The sequence below is a fragment of the Balaenoptera physalus genome (assembly GCF_965194825.1).
Source record: "Balaenoptera physalus genome assembly, chromosome: 6".
NCBI lineage: Eukaryota > Metazoa > Chordata > Mammalia > Artiodactyla > Balaenopteridae > Balaenoptera > Balaenoptera physalus.
In genome coordinates this window covers 123646976-123673151 of record NC_138885.1, presented here as the reverse complement: position 1 = coordinate 123673151, position 26176 = coordinate 123646976, and the positions used below count along the sequence as shown (strand labels likewise).

The window sequence follows — 26176 nt, the reverse complement described above, 5'->3', positions numbered from 1 at the left end:
AACCTTGAGGAGAAAACCAGAATGGAAGAAGCATGAGCAAAGTCACGGAGGCCTTAAAGAGCTTGGTGTGTTTGTGGAATGGCAAGCAGATTAGTATGTGTGTGGGGTGACGGGTGGGAGCAGGTAGCAGGAGACAGGCTGGGAAGGCATGTGGAGGCCCACATGGGTAGGGTCTTATTTGCCATGGTAAAGAGTCCAACTCCACCTGTGGACTAAGGAACATCCTCAAAAGTCTTTAAGCAGGTGGTTGACATGGCCAGGTCTTGTTTATTCTGGGAGCAGAAAGAAGAGCTTGAAGAAGGAAGAAACCAGAGAAGAAAGACCATTAGAAAATTACACCAGGAATAATGAGAGCTTGAATAAGATCCATAATGGGAAGAGCAGAGAGGAGTGAGACTTGATAGGTAATTTTCAAAGCACCCAAGGATATGGCGCTTGCCTTGAAATCAGAAGGACAGATTTTTTTTCCCCAAGCTAATGCTTATTTTCTATCTGCTAAAAGCACTTATTATCAACCAACGACAAAGAATAAAACTGTTGACAATCATATTCATTCTTGGATTCTTTTGATTTTGTACCATATTTAGATTCTTTAGGGCCTTCTTTTCCCCATTCATCCTGATTCCACTGAGGACTGTAAGAGCAATTACTTGCTCAGCCATCCCACATGGAGCACTTCCTCTTGAGTCAGGCCCTCCTTTTTTCTCATGCTGTGCTATCATATGGTTGAAAAAGGTTAATCCACGTGGCCAGGCCTGGACTGGAATTGCTCTTCACTTCCGCTTTCCCTTTGCACAAAGGCCACTGAAATCTGTTCTGTGATTCCTCTCTTGTTTACATAATAGCTACCTCTGTCATCTGTCATGTTTTCATTTTCCCTCGGGGAGAAAATGCTACTCTCCCCAGGATTCATGAGAAAAAATGAGGAGTATAGTTCAATTAGCACTAGTCAGAAGCAAACCTTGGAGTGTTCCAAGTAAGTAGCAAGTGATGAAGCTAATGAAAATGTTAGTGGAGGCTAAGAAAGAAAGACGGAAGGCACCACCACAACAATAGTTTATCCCAATAAAAGGAGGTGGGAAGGGAGAGAGAAAAATTTACTTTTATTGCAAGAAAAATAGTAGGTGAAGTAAGTGGGGGAAAAACCCACAAGACAGCCACTGGCTACAGCTATAAAGTTAAGAATCTTCATTTTTTTTAAATCAGACTATATCTTTGTTCTTAAGAGTCTACAATATGATTGGTATTATCTTCAAATCTTCACAACACCCTTCTGAGTGGAACCTCTTAGGGGGTCATGCATAGCAAAACGTGATGTTGAGTTATAAAGAGGAACATTCCATTTCTAGACATCTTAATTTATGACTCAAGTAGTGAAACCACAAGGTCTGCTCATAAGGAAAGTGTAGGAGATTCCATTCTCTAAAGTAAACATTCAAAAGAATTCTGAAATCAGCTACTGACCAGCCAGGATATCTTAAAAAAAAAAACTGCTAGGGGCTGGGAAGCCAGAAAATGCCTAAGTCCATCAAGGTTTGTTGGTTACAAGGAACAGAAATTGACTCCTGCTACATTAAGTAAAAAAAAAAAAAAATATACATATATATATATATATATATATATACTGAAAGGCTATAGAATAATTCACAGAAACGAAGGAATAGCAGAGTGGTCAAAATTTCAGAAAATCCAGGAATCAGGAAAGCTCTGGAGAGCTAGGTAGCAGCAACCAAGCAACCATTCAGGGCACTGCCATCAGGATTCATGAGTTTAACCAAATTCTCTGGATTATTCTCTGTGATATCCACATGCTAAGAAGAGAACGTCTTACCAGTGTAGCTTGGATCACCCATCCACTTCTGTCCAGGGAAGAGAGAATTCCTTGACTGGCCATCCCTCCAAGCCTGAAAGCAACAGAGAAAATGTAGTTGAGTCCCCCATAGCAAGAAGAAGGGGTGCTGTGAAGGCAAAAACAGGTGTCCTCTACAGGACCCGTGCCATTTCTTTATTCATGCTCTTCACTATTCTAACTCTCTCATCTAAAACCTCCCACCCTCACGGTCTACCTTCAACCCACTTTCTTTAAGAAGTCTCCTCTGGATACTCCAACCCTTATTGACCTCTTCCTCTTCTTAACACATACAAGTAGTCATTCACATAATCATTCACTTGACGAATATTTTTGGGCCTTCACCATGTGCCCGGTACTCTATTGGGTACCCATTCCGCAACTGATAGCCTTGCTTCTCCTCCCCGTGATATTCCAGGTATAACTGTTCGTATCTGAAAACTCAATTTAAGACTTAACAGCATTTACTGGTTGCTCATCAGTCTTTGATACCACGATAGGGATCCAGTTTGGGCCAAATGCTACAACCTAGATACAGGCTCTAAAATTTTTTTAATAACTATATGATACAACTAACAAAACCAAAGTACTTAGAGATACTTTCAAGACAGATCAATTCTAAGTGATAAAAGCAGAGATCCTCAGTTTACATTTAATTTGTAGTTATTAATCCATTCAAAAAACAAATATTATCGAATGTCTTTACTGTATAGGACACTTTACTAGGCAGAGCTGATATTCAGCAGCATACACTGGTACACTTGTATCAGTTGTCGAAATAGTGAAAACTCCCATGCTGGCTGGTGAATAGCCACTGTCCCGAGCCTTCAAGTGCCCCATCACCACCCCAGCCATCCCCATTCCTATGGCACCTCTCCAGGACCCCTACATTCCCACAATCCCGTGACTAAGAGTTAACCCCTGGCACATGACTCTGCTCCAGCCCTTAGGCCAGTGTCTGTTCTGATAAGCACCCTGTCATCCCTGTTGATAAATATTTTTAATATCACTTTGGTTCTAAGTACAGCAGTGGATACAAAAATGGGCAGGTCCTAAGGAGCTTATGTGTGGAGTACTACCAACAATAAAAAAGAACAAAGTGGATGAATCTCAAAAACATTGTGCTAAGTGAAAGAATCCAGACAAAAAAGAGTGCATACTGTATGATTCCATTTATATGAAGTTCTACATCAGAGAAAAACAAACTGTGATAATATAAATCATCCCTGGGATGAAATGGAGAAGAGGGTTATTGATTGAAAAGGGATCCAAAGAAACTTTCAGCAGTGATGGAAATGTTTTATAGAGGAGGGGTGTTTAAAGTCTGTTCACTTTATTGCATGTAAATTATATATTTTAAAAAAGCACTTACTGTCCAATAAGGAAGATAACACCTCCAAAAATTAGTTTAATACTGGTCAGAAAGCCTAAGTCCCACAAGAGAGGCATAGCTAGAGCCTGCATAGCCAAGTGTTATAACCACCCTCTCTTGGGTTGTACAGCACTGTCTGGACAAGAAGAGTTATTTTGCCTCCCTCAGTTTTTCTCATCTGCAAAATGGTGACAATAATAGTAGATACCTAAGGGGTTGTTGTGAGGATCAAATGAGTTATCCACCGAAAGCATTTAGAACATTTGGCACATAGTAGGTACATAATTAATGTTCACTATTAATAAAACAATTATTGGACTCCAGAGAAGGAGGGTCATGTTCAGCTGGGAGAGCACTGAGGAAGCAGCGTTTGAGCTGAGTTTTGAAGAACTGTTTCTACAATGTGGGCATGGGGAGATGGGAGGAAATTATATACATGTCACTCACCTGGCTACTCCATCCAAGAATTCTCTTCAGTGGCACTTCCTCATTATCCCTTTGGCTACGTTACCGCCCTCTCTACACGCTCTCAGAGCTCCCAATACTCTCTTGTACAGCACTTATTATACTTGCATTTAATCAATAAATTAATTGATTAATATTTAAGTATTTATTCCATATGTATCACACTTCTCCAGCAGACCAGAAGCTGCAGGTGGTCAAGATGCTTACTTTTATAGACCCAGGTCCTAGCACAGAAACTTGCAGAAATTATTATTATTCAATAAATTAATAAATACGTTATTTATCTTATATAAATCAAGTTATCATTTTACTCCATTCATCTCAATTCGGAGTATGTTTAGTTAACTGGTGGGCTGGGGTCCCTCCATGAGCTTAAGGGCTAGCTCTGCCACTTTCTCCAGGTGAACGCAGGGCAAGCTAGTTCTTTATATTCTAATCTCCTGATATGCAGACTAGGGTATAGTAAGAGTTCATCTGCATAAATTTCTTGTTACATATAAAGGAATGTTTGTAAAGCATTTTGCACACTTTGTGATGTGTCTATCACATAGTAAGTGCTTAAAAAATGGCAGCATCAAGATCATTCCCTTCACCCAACCTATAGAGTGGCATCACTCTACCCATGATGCTGTTATGCATCAAAATGTATCAAAACACTCCTGACTATATGACTCCTTCTTCTCAAACTCCTCCCCCCAACTCCCAACTGACAGACTGTGGGATAAGGCTCAGTATGATTTGTCTCCATTGTACGTATCTTGCCCAAGAAAGCATTGCAAAAAAATCTACTCCAATACCAACCATTTGGCTTCCCTTTCCTTTTCCAACCCCAAGATTGTATTTTCTTATTTTTCCAATAGTGAGTTAGTGAGTTTTGCAAAAGCGTTTTAGAATTTACAGAAATCTCACCCCTATTCTATCTCATTTTACATTTAAATCAACCTCATTATAACATTTTTCAATATGAGATTAGAAAATTAGGAAGAGGTAATATAATCCATCCCAGGACACAAAGAGAGCAAGGAGTAGGGCCAGGATTTCAAATCCAAGTCTTCCAGCTCTGAACCTTACATTCTTTGGCTTCTGGCCTAGAAGTAACTTTCTAGAAATTTCTGCTGTAGGAGAAGAATGATATTTCTGAGTGTCTTTCAGTCTGGGTATGCTGAGGCCCAATACCTGATTCCTTCCGACCCCAGGTCTAAACTCCAGGGAAATCAGATGGTACTTGATAAGCACAGCCTGAGGCTTCAAGACTTTAGTCACTGTCCTGGTTGAATTTTCTGGAGCAAGAACTCAGCTGAGTCAAGTCCAAGCTCCAGCAAGTAAACGTCATTGGAAAAACTCCCACCTTGAAGAGGTGGTGAAACAGACTGTCACATTAGTAGAGAAAAATAAAGAACTAGGTGTAACAGCCTCCAGAGTTGACCAGATAGGATCATCCAAACATTGCTGGACTCTGCTTCTATTTTTTTCTTCTGCATCAAATTTTATTCAGATCCAATGAGGTGGAGTTATTTCCTTTTTTTAACCCTTGTTAATTATCTCCTTGGGGATATATATATATACACACACACACACACACACACACACACACACATATATATATATATATATTCAAGGCTAATTGTAAGAGTTCTTTTTACCTTAATAAGGATACTAAGTGAGGAGATAAATGTGAAAGTACCTAGGATTTTCAAGGCACATATGGGTACTGAATAAATGCTTATTAACCTGGAATCTGCTGAAGTTTCTTTCTGGGGCCTTTCAGCTTTTCACAGCAGACACCAAGGTCTGCTTTTGTCCTAACCCTACCATGGAACTAAATATACCCAGAATGCAGAGTTCTTTTGAAGCCTTAGTCCCTTGCCTAAGGATTTCTGACACATTAAAATACTATTAAGTAAAGTTTCAAAGTCAAAATAATCAGACTGCTTTTCACCACAAACCCTGGAGAAATAAAACTGCAAACAACTCATTAGAAAGGCTGAGAAAAAGCTATCTTGTGGGCTGGCCAAAATAGTGTATTGCTATTTAGAATTTTCTCTGGGATGCTTTCTCTCTAAATATTGCAAGAAAATAATTAGCTCTTTCACACATGGAGATGTCTAAAACCATTGGCTCAAATTTCACACACAGAAACATTGACAAGCTCCTTCTCTCTGAAAAGAGAAAGGCAGACCAGACTGATGCGTCCCCATTTGCATTTCCCTCTCTGAGCTGCCTTTCTGAGTAAATGCCATGATTTTAAAATGAAGTCTGTTTTTTTTCCACATCCGAAATGTCTTTATTTGCACTCTGGAAATGCTGACGTCAATTGCCTTACAAATCCAGGGGGGAAAAAATACAAGTTAATTGTAGTTGAGAAGACTGTCGAATCTCTAATAATGGTAGGCACAGAACTTGTCAGCACAGCATCCGTTGCCATAGTTACCTGTGAGGGATGACCACAACTGCATATCACTTAGCTAAATGATCCCACATGGCACCTTAGTGATTATTAGAGAGGAATCCGATATTCCTCCGGTGAATATGTGAACCAAATGAAATGACCCCTGTGAGCAGAGTTTTCTCAGGGGTTTTTTTCCTTCCAGATACTAACAGAATGATCGCTTGATAACTCTTAAAAGCAACTTTCAACCTTTGCTTTTGGAACAGTTTAGAAATGCAATGTCACAATAATTGACCCGTTGAATCACTTTGGACTATATAATACCAGCTGTGCCCACGGCTAAAGGGGGAAAAGCATGTTAACGTGCATTGTTCTATCATACACGATAGCAGCAACCAACCAAATTGACCTTTTCCCTTAAATGGCTGGTTTCATTCCAAAACAGTGTGGAGAGAATGAATCCAAGTGTGTAATTTAGTAAGTGTATATTTTACTAACTTAAACGAATGAAACACACTGATGCATTTATTTAAACTGTTTATACATGTAGATGTGCCCACAATTTAAAGATCCTTGGCAGCATTTACTGAGCCCCATGCCCCTTCCATCAAAGGAGAGAGCTGAGAATCAGAAATAATCTGCTCAAGGTTGACCCTGCTTGTTCCAGAAGTTTCATGCAGAGTCATTCTCAGCTCCTTAGAGGCTCTTATAAGGGAATTAGGCACGAGAGTCCAATCTCTTTAAATAATGTTAAATTTATTATTTAGCAAGGAGAGAAGGATTTAAAGTCTTGATAAGAAAAATAATGCTCCCGGCATATAGGACTAGATTGTGTTGTTAAAGGAAATACACCCATACCTGCACACACTTTCTGTGGTGAAATATACTAGAAGGCAACAAAATACACTAGGAGCTTGAGGTATAGTGCCTCAACTAAAATGCTCAGCGCTAGACACTCTACATTTTCCAAGAGGAAGGGTCCCCACAAGTAGCTAGAATACAGGAATAATTTTTGAAAAAGATGGAAAACCTAGATTCCCACAAAACCCTGCTCCAAAAATGTACAGAAGAGAAGCTCTTTTTGGCCAAGAGCTGCATGGTGCTTTTTGCTTTTCAACCTGAAAAACAAAGATAGTGCAAAGGGGGTATTATTCTTTCCCATCTGATACAAATTTGTGGGTGTATAAAAATGTGCATACACAAACATATCTGCAAATCTACAAAGGCATAATGTATTCATAAGTGTTAGTATACTACTGTGATTTGAGTCCTAGGATTTAGTGAGTCTAATAATTTTGTTCCTGTGACTATTTCTCAGCTGCCTGGGATAACCTGAAAGTTTCTAGCCTCCTTTCCTTAGTGGCTCCGTGTCAGAGAAAATAACGGAAAATGAAATCAAAAGCCCTATTTCATCAGCTGACACAGGCGGGACAGCGGAGGGATCACAGGCTAAGGCTGGCAACCAGCCCTTTTTCTCTCAGAGGAAAATTACCAGAACTCTTCGCAGAGCGGACTCAGAGCAGCCAGCAGCGCTGCCTGGGGTCCTCCTCTCCTCGGAGACTGAGCAGGCGGAGCTTTACAAACAAGACGGCAGAGAGAAGCCAGGATTCCACGCCGAAGCAGAGCAGGCCACCTCCGACCAGGTGGTCCTCGCACCATGAATGTGGACATTGAACAGACAGCATGAAACACTAATGCAAAAGCACCGCCTAGGACAGCCAGCTGTTCCTAGCATAGCTGGGACACTGGAAGCCAGCAGAATGGCCCTTGTGGCAAGGGTGGGTACTGGATTTTTCATCATACGGTTGTGGAAATGGAAGCCCCCAAGAAACCCACTGGCTTATCCAGTCACCCGGCGGACATGAGTCAGGGTCGCGGTGCACTCCCCTGACTCTGGCCTCCGTGCATCTGCTCTGGGATTGCAGAGGTGCTGGGGCCCACGGGACTCCCAGGACAGAGAACAGAGAGGAAGAAAGTCAACTGAATATTATATTGTATTGTAGAGATAATAGAGACATCAATCTACTGCCTGAGGTCATATTAGTTATGAGCCTTATAAGGGTGAAGACTTCTGACTATACCCTGCTATACTTCAGCTCCTAGTAGGAGAACTAGCTCAAAACGGTGCTCAGAGTATATGACATGAATGAATGAATGAATGAACAAATTAATGAATGAAACATTACCTACTTTTCCTCCATAACCAACCCTAATCATAGAAAAAGCTACATGCATGTGTGTGGGGTGTGTGTGTGTGTGTGTGTGTGTGTGTGTGTGTGTGTGTGTATTTCCATTGATTTCCAGCTTCTGAAGTACAGTTGGCCTTCTGTATCCACAGTTCTGTATTTGCAGATTCAACCAACTGGAGATCAAAAATATTCAGGAAAAAAAAATTCTAGAAAGTTCCAAAAAGCAAAACTTGAATTTGCTGCATGGCTGGCAACTATTTACATAGCACTTATAGTCACAACTATTTACATAGCATAACATTATATTAAGTATTATAAGTAACCTAGAGATGATTTAAAGTATACAGGAAGATAGGCAAAGGTTATATGCAAATACTATGCCATTTTATACAAAGGACTTGAGCATCATCGAATCTCGGTGCTCACAGGAATCCTGCAATCAATCCCCTATGGATACCGAAGCAACTGTACTAAAGCCCAGAGGAAAGATATTGTACTAAAGGAAGATACTATACTAAAGCCCAGAGGAAAATATGATCTTTGTCTATGCATATAGTTAGACCATGAAAGTAAAATATGGTTTGGTGAAAATGTCCTACTAGTTGGAGATTTTGAGTCTAGCAACCCCATGGATAAACCATATATCTGAATATTTCAGTATTCAATTCTTATCTTCCCTTTGTGTGTAGGAATCTGAGCCATCCCTAGTAAAGGGCATATGGGGAAAACTGTACCAAGATCAACACTCTGAGGAAAGGACTCTTAAGGCACCACTGGAAGGAGAAAAGCAGGCAGCTAGCTATCAGCTGGCAGCTGCAATAGAACTGCTATCTGTTGGTCCCTGAAATGCAACCACAGGTATCCTACCACCATCATCATCCACTGTCTCTTGCTAAACCCCTCAAGTTACTTGTAATCCCTCTCTGGTACCTCCTCTCAGAAACACTTCTTCCCACCAGCTACACTTCCTCATATGAATGCTCTCATTCCACAGGTCACATCTACTCTGGACATTCTCTTTAACTAGATTTTGCCCATATTCCAATTTCAGGTGAGGGATGCACCCCTTCCCTCACCTCTGGCACTTTGGAGCTACTACCCCAAAAGGAGAGCAATTGGACTGGAAGAGGAACCACTGTAAGCCATTAGCCCATTTCCAAGCAGAATCTACTGAGTGAGGGAGGTTCTACTTTCAGAGCTACCATAACAGGACAATCTCCTGGGAAGATCACTGTCAATGACACTGGCAGCCAGGTTCCATGTGCTCTTGCCTCCACCATGAACTTCTCTTCTTTAGGCTAGAGCATACTTCAAGAGTACCTTTTCCAGGCTGTATTCACATAAAGGGTAAAAAGACACAGCACTAAAGATTCTTCACCTATACTTGCTTTCCCAGTTTAGGTAGGTCAACAGTGCTACTGCCCACTCACCCACAAGGAAAAGCCAGCATATTTCCATACGTCTACCAAGCACAGCCAAGTACTGTGCTTAGTTCTCAGGAAAAATCTAGCTTTTGGATTTTAATAATGGATGTCTGAATGGGTTCCAAAGGCCCTTTGGGGTTGCCAAGGTTATGTTTTCTTGCAATCTTCAGCTGAACAGGCTGAAAGGGAAGGTTCCTAGGAGCTGGGAGAGAGTATGAAAAGGAAAATAAACAGAATGGAGAGACAGCTGGACTGTGGATGCCCGAGTTCCTTCTGAACTTTGTACAGGGAGACCTCACATGTTCTCTTCTCTTCCTTCGGAAGCACGGACAGATGGACATGGCCCTACCTCATGGCCAGACGGGAACCCCAGCTTGCTTTTTGAAAATCCATGGGCATTTTTCTCTCTGGTCCTGAAACTGATACACTAATATCAAGAAGGATAGCCTTCTTTTCACTTCCTTTCTGTCTTGATTATCACTCTCTATGCTTTAATCTCTTCTAATTTCCTTCTTCTCTCTGTTTTTCATAGCTCTGTTCTTAGCCCTCCATCCCATTCTCACCAAAGTAAATGGGAAAAGAATTCTTAGAAGGGGAAAGAAAGTATAACTTTCTCATCACAAAAATAAACTTTTGGTGTTTATCCTTAGAGATTATGTTAAATAACATATGTGTTTTCACTCATTCAATAACTGTCAAACTCAGAGCAGCAGTCAGCTCTACCCACCACCAGTCCCTCCTATCAGGAAGCTTACACAGCCCTCTTAGATAGCCTCATCCACCAGAGGGCAGACAACAGAAGCAAGAAGAACTACAATCCTGCAGCCTGTGGAACAACAACCACATTCACAGAAAGATAGACAAGATGAAAAGGCAGAGGGCTATGTACCAGATGAAGGAACAATATAAAACCCCAGAAAAACAACTAAATGAAGTGGAGATAGGCAACCTTCCAGAAAAAGAATTCAGAGTAATGATAGTGAAGATGATCCAGGACCTCAGAAAAAGAATGGAGGCAAAGATCGAGAAGATGCAAGAAATGTTTAACAAAGACCACAAAGAATTGAAGAACAAACAAACAGAGATGAACAATGCAATAACTGAAATGAAAACTACACTAGAAGGAACCAATAGCAGAATAACTGATGCAGAAGAACGGATAAGTGACCTGGAAGACAGAATGGTGGAATTCACTGCTATGGAACAGAATAAAGAAAAAAGAATGAAAAGAAATGAAGACAGCCTAAGAGACCTCTGGGACAACATTAAACACAACAACATTTGCATTATGGGGTCCCAGAAGGAGAAGAGAGAGAGAAAGGACCAGAGAAAATATTTGAAGAGATTATAGTTGAACACTTCCCTAACATGGGAAAGGAAATAGCCACCCAAGTCCAGGAAGCACAGCAAGTCCCATACAGGATAAACCCAAGGAGAAACACTCCGAGACACATAGTAATCAAAGTGGCAAAAATTAAAGACAAAGAAAAATTATTGAAAGCAGCAAGGGAAAAACAACAAATAACATACAAGGGAACTCCCACAAGGTTAACAGCTGATTTCTCAGCAGAAACTCTACAAGCCAGAAAGGAGTGGCATGATATATTTAAAGTGATGAAAGGGAAGAACCTACAACCAAGATTACTCTACCCAGCAAGGATCTCATTTAGATTCGATGGAGAAATCAAAAGCTTTACAGACAAGCAAAAGCTAAGAGAATTCAGCACCACCAAACCAGCTCTACAACAAATGCTAAAGGAACTTCTCTAAGTGGGAAACACAGGACAAGAAAAGGACCTACAAAAACAAACTCAAAACAATTAAGAAAATGGTCATAGGAACACACATATTGATAATTACCTTAAACGTGAATGGATTAAATGATCCAACCAAAAGACAAAGGCTTGCTGAATGGATACAAAAACAAGACCCATATATATGCTGTCTACAAGACACCCACTTCAGGCCTAGGGAAACATACAGACTGAAAGTGAGGGAATAGAAAAAGATATTCCATGCAAATGGAAATCAAAAGGAAGCTGGAGTAGCAATACTCATATCAGATAAACTAGACTTTAAAATAAAGAATGTTACAAGAGAAAAGGAAGGACACTACATAATGATCAAGGGATCAATCCAAGAAGAAGATATAACAATTATAAACATATATGCACCCAACATAGGAGCACCTCAATACATAGAGCAACTGCCAACAGCTATAAAAGAGAAAATCGACAGTAACACAGTAATAGTGGGGGACTTTAACACCTCACTTACACCAATGGACAGATCATCCAAAATGAAAATAAATAAGGAAACAGAAGCTTTAAATGACACAATAGACCAGATAGATTTAATTGATATTTATAGGACATTCCATCCAAAAACAGCAGATTACACTTTCTTCTCAAGTGCGCACGGAACATTCTCCAGGATAGATCACATCTTGGGTCACAAATCAAGCCTCAGTAAATTTAAGAAAATTGAAATCATATCAAGCATCTTTTCTGACCACAATGCTATGAGATTAGAAATGAATTACCGGGGAAAAAATTGTAAAAAACACAAACACATGGAGGCTAAACAATACATTACTAAATAACCAAGAGATCACTGAAGAAATCAAAGAGGAAATCAAAAAATACCTAGAGACAAATGACAATGAAAACACGATGATCCAAAACCTATGGGATGCAGCAAAAGCAGTTCTAAGAGGGAAGTTTATAGCTATACAAGCCTACCTCAAGAAACAAGAAAAATCTCAAATAAACAATCTAACCTTACACCTAAAGGAACTAGAGAAAGAAGAAGAAACAAAACCCAAAGTTAGCAAAAGGAAAGAAATCATAAAGATCAGAGCAGAAATAAATGAAATAGAAACAAAGAGAACAATAGCAAAGATCAATAAAACTAAAAGCTGGTTCTTTAAGAAGATAAACAAAATTGATAAGCCATTAGCCAGACTCATCAAGAAAAAGAGGGAGAGGATTCAAATCAATAAAATTAGAAATGAAAAAGGAGAAGTTACAACAGACACCGCAGAAATACAAAGCATCCTAAGACACTACTACAGGCAACTCTGCCAATAAAATGGACAACCTGGAAGAAATGGACAACTTCTTAGAAAGGTATAACCTTCCAAGACTGAACCAGGAAGAAATAGAAAATATGAACAGACAAATCACAAGTAATGAAATTGAAACTGTGATTAAAACTCTTCCAACAAACAAGTCCAGGACCAGATGGCTTCACAGGTGAATTCTATCAAACATTTAGAGAAGAGCTAACAACCATCCTTCTCAAACTCTTCCAAAAAATTGTGGAGGAAGGAACACTCCCAAACTCATTCTATGAGGCCACCGTCACCCTGATACCAAAAGCAGACAAAGATACAACAAAAAAAGAAAATTACAGACCAATATCACTGATGAATATAGATGCAAAAATCCTCAACAAAATACTAGCAAACAGAATCCAACAACACATTAAAAGAATCATACACCATGATCAAGTGGGATTTATCCCAGGGATGCAAGGATTCTTCAATATACGCAAATCAATCAATGTGGTAAACCATATTAACAAGTTGAAGAAGAAAAACCATATGATCATCTCAACAGATGCAGAAAAAGCTTTTGACAAAATTCAACACCCATTTATGATAAAAACTCTCCAGACAGTGGGCATAGAGGGAACCTACCTCAACATAATAAAGGCCATATATGACAAACCCACAGCAAACATCATTCTCAATGGTGAAAAACTGAAAGCATTTCCTCTAAGATCAGGAACAAGACAAGGTTGTCCACTCTCACCACTATTATTCAACATAGATTTGGAAGTCCTAGCCATGGCAATCAGAGAAGAAAAAGAAATAAAAGGAATACAAATTGAAAATGAAGAAGTAAAACTGTCACTGTTTGCAGATGACATGATACTATACATAGAGAATCCTAAAGATGCCACCAGAAAACTACTAGAGGTAATCAATGAATTTGGTAAAGTTGCAGGATACAAAATTAATGCACAGAAATCTCTAGCATTCCTATACACTAATGATGAAATATCTGAAAGAGAAATTAAGGAAACACTTCCATTTACCATTGCAACAAAAAGAATAAAATACCTAGGAATAAACCTACCTAGGGGGACAAAAGACCTGTATGCAGAAAACTATAAGACACTGATGAAAGAATTAAAGATGATACCAACAGATGGAGAGATACACCATGTTCTTGGATTGGAAGAATCAACTTTGTGAAAATGACTATGCTACCCAAAGCAATCTACAGATTCAGTGCAATCCCTATCAAATTACCAATGGCATTTTTTACGGAACTAGAAGAAAAAATCTTAAAATTTGTATGGAGACACAAAAGACCCCGGATAGTCAAAGCAGTCTTGAGGGAAAAAAATGGAGCTGGAGGAATCAGACTCCCTGACTTCAGACTATACTACAAAGCTACAGTCATCAAGACAATATGGTACTGGCACAAAAACAGAAACATAGATCAATGGAACAAGATAGAAAACCCAGAGATAAATCCACGCACCTATGGTCAACTAATCTACAAAAAAGGAGGCAAGGATATACAATGGAGAAAAGACAGTCTCTTCAATAAGTGGCACTGGGAAAACTGGACAGCTACATGTAAAAGAATGAAATTAGAACACTCTCTAACACCATACACAAAAATAAACTGAAAATGGATTTGAGACCTAAATGTAAGACCGGACACTAAAAAAACTTTTAGAGGAAAACATAGGAAGAACACTCTTTGACATAAATCACAGCAAGATCTTTTTTGATCCACCTCCTAGAGTAATGGAAATAAAAACAAAAATAAACAAATGGGACCTAATGAAACTTAAAAGCTTTTGCACAGCAAAGGAAATCATAAACAAGATGAAAAGACAACCCTCAGAATAGGAGAAAATATTTGCAAACGAATCAACAGACAAAGGATTAATCTCCAAAATATATAAACAGCTCATGCAGCTCAATATTAAAGAAACAAACAACCCAATCCAAAAATGGGCAGAAGACCTAAATAGACATTTCTCCAAAGAAGACATACAGATGGCCAAGAAGCACATGAAAAGCTGCTCAACATCACTAATTATTAGAGAAATGCAAATCAAAACTACAATGAGGTATCACCTCACACCAGTTAGAATGGGCACCATCAGAAAATCTACAAGCAACAAACGCTGGAGAGGGTATGGAGATAAGGGAACCCTCTTGCACTGTTGGTGGGAATGTAAATTGATACAGCCACTATGGAGAACAGTATGGAGTTTCCTTTAAAAACTAAAAACAGAATTACCATATGATCCAGCAATCCCACTACTGGGCATATACCCAGAGAAAACCATAATTCAAAAAGACACATGCACCCCAATGTTCATTGCAGCACTATTTACAATAGCCAGGTTATGGAAGCAACCTAAATGCCCATCGACAGACAAATGGATAAAGAAGTTGTGGTACATATATACAATGGAATATTACTCAGCCATAAAAAGGAACTAAATTGTGTCATTTGTTGAGACGTGGATGGATCCAGAGACTGTCATACAGAGTGAAGTAAGTCAGAAAGAGAAAAACAAATATCTTATATTAACACATGTATGTGGAACCTAGAAAAATGGTACGGATGAACCGGTTTTCAGGGCAGAAGTTGAGACACAGATGTAGAGAACAAACGTATGGACACATGTCGGGGGGCGGGGATGGTGGTGTGATGAATTGGGCGATTGGGATTGACATGTATACACTGATGTGTATAAAATTGATGACTAATAAGAACCTGCTGTATAAAAAATAAAATAAAATAAAATTCAAAAAAATAAAATAAAATAACTGTCAAACTCTCTACCAAGCCCTGTGCAGAGGACATCAAGGGTAACAGAATAAAAATCTTGCTATCCTAGGAATCCCAGTGTTAGAATAATTTTTTTGTGTGCCTTAAGGTTTTCATACCGATAGAAGCAAGGCATTGTGGGAATACAGTGCAGTAAACTCTTAATTGTCCCCAGAGATATAGAGGAAGCTTCTTAGAAGGTGTGACGTTTGAGTTTAAAGGACGAATAGTAATTCTCTATGCAGTCAGAAAAAGGAAATAGCTTATGAGACTAAAGGAAAATCATCTTAAAACATGAGATGAAAAATAACTTGTGTATTCAGGAGACTGCATTCAACAGCAATATTTAGAGACGAGACTATACAAGTAGGTAGTGGCCAGGGCAAGAGGGTCTTACGCTCTGCATTTAAAGGTTTAGACGTTGTCTCATGCAAGTAGGGAAAACTGAAGTGTTTAAGTCACAAAGCATCATGATCAAGTTTGCATATTAAAAAAATCCCTCTGCTATGGAGCTGGAGATAATGTAGCCAGGACAAGATCGAAGGCAGGGAAACTAGTGAAGAGGTACTGAGAAGTCCAAGCCAGAGATGGTGAGGATCTGAAGTGAAGCAGTGGCATGGATTTTCACATTTTCTGTCATTCAGTTACCAAGGTAACAGTTTTTTCCTGCCTCATACTGTGATGTGGAATCAGACAAGACAATATCTGCATCCTAAGGCAAGATCGTGTGTTTTTCTTTGCTTATATTTACTAAAAATTATCTTGGCCTAAGCTCTCCCAACATAAGTGAGTGGCAGTGGCGGTGGGTTGTCATTGTTGGTGATGAAGATGTTGATAATGATGATGACAATCCACGTAGAATGTGAGATCAAGCTTCAAACTCCCCTGAATTAGAATTGAACACCTATTATTCCTTCAAAAGGTTTGAGGTTGGGGCTTCCCTGGTGGCGCAGTGGTTGAGAATCTGCCTGCCAATGCAGGGGACACGGGTTCAAGCCCTGGTCTGGGAAGATCCCACAGGCCGCGGAGCAACTAGGCCCGTGAGCCACACTACTGAGCCTGCGCGTCTGGAGCCTGTGCTCCGCAACAAGAGAGACCACGATAGTGAGAGGCCCGCGCACCGCGATGAAGAGTGGCCCCCGCTTGCCACAACTAGAGAAAGCCCTCGCACAGAAACGAAGACCCAACACAGCCAAAAATAAATAAATTAATTAATTAATTTTTAAAAAAACACAAAAAACTGATAGCTGTTGCATGTTGGAAAGATCTTTATTTAAAAAAAAAAAGGTTTGAGGTTGTTTCTTCAGAGACAAGAATACCATTATTGAAAGCCATCCTCGCCTTCAACTAGGTCACCCCCAGACACTGCTGAACACCCAAACCAAAGAACAGAAAGATCTGCTGATTTTATGATGCTGGAACTTAAATATAGAGCTAGAGGCTTCCTTATGTGCATTCTGGTTGATGTCTTCTCTTTACTGCTCCAACAACACCTCCAGGCTCATCTACTACCCTGCTCCTTCTAGGTGAACTTTCACCAAAATTTTCCACACCTCTTGCCCTTGTACATGCTGTTCCATCTGACTAGGAGTCTTTCCCCCAATGCATTCTGCCTGGGAGACTTCAGCTCATCTCTCAGTCTTTAGTTCCAAGGACATCACTACCTCTTTGCAACCTTCTCTGATCCCAGAATGGAGTTGGTTGATCAATACTTAATGTGCCCATATCACTGTACTCAAAACTGTGTTATAGTACTTAGATATTGCACTGAAAGAAAGAAAACCTGATTGAATGAACAAATTAATGAGGAACTATAATCATAGGAAGACAACAATATAACAGTGAAGTACAGATTAGAAAGTTAATATAATCCAGTAGTGACCAGTGATTACGAACCAGGACAAAATGGCACGTGTACGTGTATTTTTCTGGAGAGAGAGTCAATAGTTTATCAGATTCTCAAGGGGATTTACAAAACAAAATACTTACAAAAATATTTTTTCTAAAAACGTGAGAAGAAGTTAACATAAAACATTCTAAAAGAAAATGAAATATTCTAATGTATTTCTGTTGAGTCTTGTTATCCAATCACCTTTATGGAATTGATTCATTAAATGTATCAACCAGGAACAGAAATAGTAAATGTAAACACATCAATTAAAAACCAGGTTTTAACTCAAGCAGGAATAATAATAGAATGATCCAATGAGTTCTGCTCTCAATTCAGACAAAGCCACATAAACTATCCAAAATCCAATAGACTATAACTTTAGATATCTTTAGGTGTTGTATGGGCCTAAGAATATAAGAGGTTAAAAAGATTCTTGGGCTTCCCTGGTGACGCAGTGGTTGAGAATCTGCCTGCCAATGCAGGGGACACGGGTTCGAGTCCTGGTCTGGGAAGATCCCACATGCCGCGGAGCAACTAGGCCCATGAGCCACAATTACTGAGCCTGCACGTCTGGAGCCTGTTCTTTGCAACAAGAGAGACCGTGATAGTGAGAGGCGCGCGCACCGCGATGAACAGTGGCCCCCACTTGCCACAACTAGAGAAAGCCCTCGCACAGAAACGAAGACCCAACACAGCCATAAATAAATAAATAAAATGTAAAAAAAAAAGATTCTAAAGTATATAAACTTCCATTTCTTAAAACCCCATCAAATTCAAAGATTTAGACAAAGAAGGGGAAAGATATGCACACATCATAAGAGCTTATCGGCTTAGTGGGAGCCGTGAGCTTCTCCCAGTACACAGAAAAATTAAAGTAAAATTATGTTAAAGTAAAATTAAAGTGCATAACTCACATTCATGAAAGTGGGCTAAGTGATCATTCCCCTCATAAAGTCAAGGAATCTTTGACATTATAACATAAACAAACTTAGCACATACCCTTAAGATTACAAACAAGAATCCAGATATATTCCTGGCCTAAATCTCTGCTGGTAATAATATAAATTGCAACAAAAGGAGACTTTCAAAGTACCATGGACTCAAAGGGCCTTCTGGGCGGAAACAGTCCTGGACTATGTTTTAACCCCCAAGGATTCATTGTTACCAAAAGTGCAGGTCTGGCTGCTCGCCACTCAAAAGCCCTTAAAGAGGCAAGGTTGGTGGAAAGGAAAGTTTGCTTTATTTTGCATGCCAGCAACCCCAGAGTTGGGGTTGGAGGGCGGACTCCTGTCCAAAGGCCAACTGCCCCCCCGCAGTGACAACCAGTGAGGAAGAGCTTTTACAGGCAGAGGGAGGGGGCTACATGCAGAAACAGCACGGTCAGCTCTGACCGTCATCTTGAAATTGGTCATCGGTGGTCTGACCAGCGTCATCTTGATTGTTTTAAGTACAATTCATCTTCACTTCCAGGGTTGGTTTGTTTCCATTTTCTTGAGGCCAATTCTTGGAATTGTGGCAGCTTATGTCATGGCTACAGTCTGGTCATCATGTAGTTAACTTCTTCCACCTGATGGGGATTTCAGTATCTACAAGACAGCTCACAGGATACAGCTCAGAATATTATCTATAGCCCTCGAGAAGGAACTAAAGGTCCTTGACTATGCTTCATGACTAAACTATTATTATTTGGTCTCCTTTGACTGTTTTCCTTTGTTTCTGCATTTTCTCACTTCTCTGATTAAACTTATTCTTTGGTTAAAGTTTTTCCACAGACAAAAGGCAGGTGGAGGACAAGGTGGGGGGGCGGGGTTGGGGGAGAGGACCATAGGGTCCTGCTCCGTTTCATCATCACTGCCTCAGATAGTCTTAAAATCCCTCAAATACCGGAATTCCCAAGAACGCAGAAAAGGGGGAGGAAAACAATATAGGAAGGAGCATGGAAGCCAGCTGAGAGTAGATCTTAATGACTTAAAGAAGGACGGAGACAGGATGATGGGGGGAAAGACTCCCCAGCCTCATTACAGGACATAACCTACACAGAAGAGTCGTGTCTTCTTACCAGGTTTAGAAATCAACTGGTGGTTTAAAAACTTGCCAGAGAATCATCAAGTCTCCATTCAAGGTACGTGGGGGTCATATCCGGGCACCACCATCAGAATCCAGGGTGAGCTGGGGACCCATTCTTCTAGACCCTTCGGAAAAAGCCACTCAATAGCTTGTCCCCACCTGCTGAGGGCATGTTGCCACCCTGACCCAGACATGAGGGTGACCTTCAGGGGCACCAGGCCAAATGCAGAGAAGAAAGGAGCTGAATGAAGGGTAAGCAACACTGATAAACACCTATGGTCAAGTGAAACAGCTTTGGTTTTTCAACATATGATCACCGGTAGGAAAGAATTAGAATCAGGCTGAGTTGAGAGTAAGTAGTGTACTTAGCATCGTGCTAGAGAAAGCATGTATTCCTGCAATGCACCTGAAGAACCCAATGCGTGGGTCCTTCTATGAAAGGACCCTTTCCTCCTCTGGATTTCTATAGTACTTTGGTGAAAAGCCTTCTTAAGACATCCATTACATTCTTCCTTGTTTTGTGTTTATTTGTATACTTTTCTTTCCCTTTTCTTATTAGATTGTAAATTCCCTAAGTACAGAAACCAGCTCTCTTCATCTTGTTTACACCCACTCTCCGGGGGGCTGCCTCCACCTGGACCTCACTGACCTCAGATTCAGCCAGTGTGATGGCAGCCTGAGCACACCTCTGCTGTGAGAACAGACCCCTGGGGAGAGCCCACATTGCAGATGTCCCGTGACACTGAAATGCACCTTCTTGAGCCTGAGGCATTGCTGCTTCTCTGAAAGAAGTGAAAATAAATTGTTTAAATTCAAGAAGACATTTCAGTGACACAGAGAGCAGGTGAAGACAGCCCTTGTGGTAATATAAATAGCAGACAACGAAGGATGGAGATGGCGTTTTGAAGGAGAAAGGCAAGGTCACCGTGCCCTCAGGGCTCATTAGTGGAAATAACACTTCCAGGAAAATAACATCCTTTAAAGATGTTTAGAAGTTTCCTAGGTGATCATGAAATTTCTGGTAGCAGTATGAAGTTTCCAGAATATACAGAGCATGCCATCCGAGAGCAACTTGATTGGCAATTAGGACAACACAGAATCTTGGGGCTGGTCTCCCCTTCTTCAGCCGACAGTTAAAAAAATCAGTGACATGGCGGGGGCTTGATGTTACCTAATGGGCTAAAGCCCTTGATGGCGATAACTAATAATATTGGTGTATGCAGGATTTAATCTTTAACTTGATTTCCTGTGGTGACTAGATGATGAGCAGGGAGACTGATCATTTATTCTTTGATAGATCCTTTCTGCGGGTGTATGAACAATGCAGCAAAGCAGGAGGAATCACAGATTCTACCCTCCTGTGTTCTCCCTCCACCACCACCCCAACAGCAGCCGTGGTGAGGGCAGCAGCCTTCACGTACAGGTGGTGCTCTTGGTAAGACATGCAGGGAACTGTGTTGGCCAACTGCCTCTTACCTTTACTGTGCAGAGATTATGTCCAAAGCCCACAAAGCATGGCAAAGACATTCAAAACACATGAAGTCAAGAGTCAAGCAGACCCGGTTTGATGCCTAGCTCTTCCCCTTACCAGCCTCGTGCAAGTTGCTTAACCTTTCTGAGCCTCAGTCTTACTTATCTGTAAAATGGCAATAATGCTAATAACTCTCTCATGATTGTTGTGAAAATTAAATGAGATTAGGCTTGGTGGAATGTCTAGTTGCTGATGAGTGCTGACAGAAACAATATTAACATTATTTTATTAATCTCTGAAAAGGCCTTGTAAGTGAACCATCTTTCTTCACAGAGAATGAGCCATTTTGCAGTCATCACTCCAGCCAGGGAAAGAAGAAGGGGCCCTTACTGATGGTGGAAAACCACAGAACAGCTGGGCACATGTACAGATTTCTACCTTCAAGCTTAGAAGACAATTCTTTGATCAAGGCTAGTTAGCACTTTGCAGGAAGCCTTTAAGATCCTACAGAGGAGACACTCCTTAAGCATTTCACGTCATTGTATGTTTATGGTTCCAGAGTAACGAAGATCTTTGAAGACTGGTCTTCCATCAGTCATGTTCTTTCCACTGCTCGTGGAGAAAGATCTCTTGGTTTGGTTCTGGGATGTGACCATAAAAATAGGGATGGCAGACACAAAGCAGTGAAGTAATACCCTGCAAGCTGAGTGGGATTTACAAACTTTGCATCATTATTAATGAAAAAGGGGTGGAGTGACAGTGGCCATTCATTAGGAAACTCTTGGCTTTTCCCATCCCTGATGAATGGAGTTATACAGCCAAGATTGCCAAGGATACTCTGAAGAGGACGACATGAGGGGTGGGCATTTTTTGAGGCTGATAGACCTCAAAGGAGAGAAGGCATGAAGTTAGTCACTTAGGTGATTGACAGATGCACATCAGCATGTATACACTAGCTTGGCCAGCAGAGTCTCAGTGCCTGGGCCTGACCTAGGCACCAGCCTCATTTGACAGGGCGTCATGGACCAAAGTACAGTAGTGCTAGATGATAGGGTTCATGACCAAGAGGAAGGGGAAGAATTTTTTTTAAAAAGAGGAATGAAAAAGTTTGCCAGATGCTCAACAGGAATCTCCCTAAAACAAAAAGTCAAAAAATCATTTTTCTCAGCTATATATCTGCTATGATCTTACCATCTTCATTTAGATACCAATTGGTTGACTTTTTAAAAAATGGAGAAATCAGAGTCACAAAGTTATAGAACCCCTTCCTGTGTACGACCTGCCTTCATTTCCCTTAAAATTGGGCAAATAATTGCCAAATGCCAATGGGGAGTCCAGGGCTGGTCAGAATCACCTGGAGAACATTTATAAATTACAGATGCTGTGAGCTTACCCCACATAGACTGACCTAGGACTCCAGGGGTGGGCCCCCATTGTTTTACGCATCCCTGATGATTGTGATGGGTAACCAACTTTGGCAACCGCTGGAATAGGCCATTTCCTTGCCCAGCTTTACAGAGCCTGCACCGGAACGTCATGTCCTCATTAATGGTTGTCCTTGGAACTCGCCATCAGGAAGTTGTCCAGCAAGTTCCAAGAAGATAACGTGACGCCAGTAGCCCATTCCTTCTACTTATCCAGGGGTTTTCCTGCTCCTCTGCTGCAAAAAGTCCCTCCTGCCAAAGCGCTAACGCTTTCCGCTTAAATTGGTCTTTACCTTGAGCTGTATCTGAACCTCCCTGCTCTCAAAGTGGAATCCAACTTACCCCTTCTCACGCTGAAGACTTTACCTGTTGAGAGTCTTGTAAATGCGACATGAGTTTGTCCTTGAAACACAGTGGCTAAAATATGACAGTCCAGCAAAAAAATCATGGAAAAATAATCACTCTGACAGGTGCCCAGTAAAAGTCCTTATGTACCCATGGATTTTTTGCTTAAAAAAATAAAAAAAGATTGTTTTATTTCAGTTCAGTGTGCGTGTGTGTGTGTTGTAGGGGCGGAGAGATTTTGAGTCAGATTTAAGCAAAGCAATAAATTAGTCATGTATTCCAAAGGGGAAAAACAATCTGACCCGGTACTTGGAAACTGGGGGAAAGACAAGTTTCTCTTTTATCACTTAGGAAAGATGCCAGGGGTGGGGAGGCAGCAGAGGTGAGGAGGGTGGGAGAGTAGTTTTTCTTTTTTAATCACGGTTTGTAAATGGTATAACATGTATTGCCGTGATTAAACCTCCCTAAATCGTATTTTAGAGAAAAAAAATCCTTTAACCTCCAGTCTTCCTTTGTGAGGAAGAAAGATGTCATGGAAACCATGCTTGTGCCGAAAGCAAGAGATGGTGAAAATGATAGGACTGTTTCCATGACTCCAAAAGGAGATGTTGATCTCCATACAGAGACGGTTATCAAGCCTCAGGAACGGTCCCTTGGCTGAGATGCCCTCGACCACTCTGTCCCAGTTACTCTCTGTCAATATTCTACCCAACCTTTAAAGTCAAATTCAAATTTGCCAGCTTTGGGACTTCCCTGGTGGCGCAGTGGATAAGACTCCACTCTCCCAAGGCAGGGGGCCCGGCTTCAATCCCTGCTCAGGGAACTAGATCCCACATGCATACCACAACGAAGAGTTCGCATGCCGCAACTAAGGAGCCCGCCTGCCGCAACTAAGACCCAGCACAACCAAATAAATAAAAATAAACATTTTTTTTAAATTGCCAGCTTCCCCAGAAGCGTCCTCCCACTTCGGTTAGAGGAGGTCTTCCTTCCCCTGAACGTTAGTTCTTCAGACCTTGAGTTGGAGCAATGGTTCTCAACAGGGGGGTGACTTTGTGTCTCAGGGGACTTGTGACAATGTCTGCATTCATTTTTTTAATTCAAGTATAGTTAATTCACAATGTTGTGTTAGTTTCTAGTGTACAGCCAAGTGATTGTTATACATATATGTAGTCTTTTTCATATTCTCTTCCATTATAGGTTATTACAAGATGGTGATAATAGTTCCCTGTGCTATACAGTAGGTCCTTGTTGGTTATCTAGTTTATATATAGTAGTGTGTATCTGTTAATCCCAAACTCCTAATTTATCCTTGCCCCCACCTTCCCCCTTTGGTAACCATAAGTTTGTTTTCTATGTCTGTGAGTCTGTTTCTGTTTTGTAAATAAGTTCATTTGTATCATGTTTTAGATTCCACATGTAAGTGATATCATACGATATTTGCCTTTCTCTGTCTGACTTACTTCATTTATTATGAAAATGTCTAGGTCCATCCATGTTGCTGCAAATGGCATTATTTCATTCTTCTTATGGCTGAGTAGTATTCCACTCTATATATGTACCACATCTTCTTTATCCATTCATCTGTTGATGGACACTTAGGTTGTTTTCATGTCATGGCTATTGTAAATAGTGCTTCTATGAGAAAACTCTAATTCAAAAAGACACATGCACCCCAACGGACATATTTTTGATGGTCACGGCCAGGAGGGAGGTGCTACTGGCAACTAGTGGGGAGAGGCCAGGGGGCTGCGAAACATCCTACAATGCACAGGACAGCCCACAGCAAACGACTTTCAGCCCCAAACATCAGCAGTGCTGAGGCCGAGAAAGCCTCCCTGCTTGAGGGTGACTTGTGTGCTGGCCCAGCAGCGGCATCTGACACAGCTGAGCTCTCCTTCCTCTTGCCCTTTCTCCTACTTGGCTTCGAGGACATCACACTTTTTGGGTTTCCTCCAACCTCGCTGGTCTCTCCTTAACTCCCCAACTTCTAAACACTGGTGTGTGCAAGGCTCGGTCATTGGACTTCATCCCTCCACCATTCTCACTTCAGTCTATGCCTTTAAATATCTTCAGACCTACCGAGACCTGAACTTGCATCTCAGTCCAGACTCTGAATTCCAGGTTCGTGGATGTTAAACATCTCCACGTGGACGTCTCCGGGGCATCTCAAACTCAGCACATCCAAAAGTGAGCTCCTGATCTTTCCCCCAAAACACCTGTTCCTCCAACTAACCTCAGTTCATGGAAATTTCATCTGCTCAGTTGCTCAGGAAAATAACCTCACAGTCATCTCTGAGTCCTCTCTTTCTCTCAAACACTCCTTCAATCTACCATCAAATCCTACGGACTCAAAATATATCCAAAATCAATTATCACCCTGGCCCAAGCCACCATCACGTCTCGAACTAGAGCATCACACTCGTCTCCTAGCTGGTCTCCCTGCTCCTACGTCTGTCCCCTTCTCAATTCGGGAGCCAGGGTGATCCTTTTAAAATATGAATCAGATCGTGTCACTTCTATATTCAGAATCTTCAATGGCTCCTATCCATGCCAAGATAAAAGCCAAAGTTCGTATAATTCTTACATGTTTTCACATGAACCATCTGCTACAAAATCCCCTCTCTATCCCCAGCAGCATCTCTCTGACTCATATCCTACTGCTCTTCCTCCTTCCCTCTGCAACCACACTGGCCAGCCAAACACATGTCCACTTCAGGACCTTTGCCTTTGCTGTGCCCTCTGCCTAGAATGCTCTTCCCCTAAAATCCCCACGGTTTGCCCCATCAATCTTTCAGGTCTTAACGAAATGTCACCGTCTCAGAGAGGTCACATGATTTAAAATTGTAGCCCTCCACCTCCCCTCGTCAGTTTTAATACTTTTCCCATAGTGCATATCATCATATTTTTCTTATCTAACTTGTCTAATCCTCCCAATAGGAAGCAAGCTCTCCACAGGCTGGGGATTTTTTTCATTGCTGTCTGCACAGCACCCAGAGTAGTGCTGTCTGCAGTAAATGCCCAGTGGGACAAAGGAATGAATCCCCAGTTAGACTTCAAGATTCTCTGGGAACGTGAGATGCTTTGCATCACCCCACCCAGCATCTTGCCCATGTCTCCTTTTGCTTCTCCCTAACATTGATCCTTCGTATAGGCAGGCACTGTACAAGGAGCTCTTGTACACATTCGTAATTTCATTTACTTTATTAGGAACTCGACCCATTTCTAATTGAATATTCAATCTGAATGCTTAAAACGTCGAAAGGTATCTTCGCCACAGTGAAGGCTTCATCGTGCCTTCTAACCATTTTATCAATCTACCAGGAGTCTGGCTGAGACTACACATCATGCCTCAGAGGAGGGGCTGAGAGCGGAGTTCCTGCACCATCTTGTGGACAGACTCGGAACTGCACCTCCTGAACCGGT

The 26176-nt window shown here is 41.0% G+C and overlaps 1 protein-coding gene across 1 annotated transcript in view; it reads right to left on the bottom strand.

Moving 5' to 3' along the window:
• The window catches only part of KCNE4 (potassium voltage-gated channel subfamily E regulatory subunit 4), a 50316-nt gene extending 35865 nt beyond the window's left edge, over window positions 1-14451 (bottom strand). The window contains exon 1 of the mRNA XM_082464693.1: window positions 1832-14451. The gene's annotated coding sequence lies outside the window, so the exon portion shown is untranslated. The remainder of the gene's footprint in view (window positions 1-1831) is intronic.
• Window positions 14452-26176: the final 11725 nt, after the last annotated feature.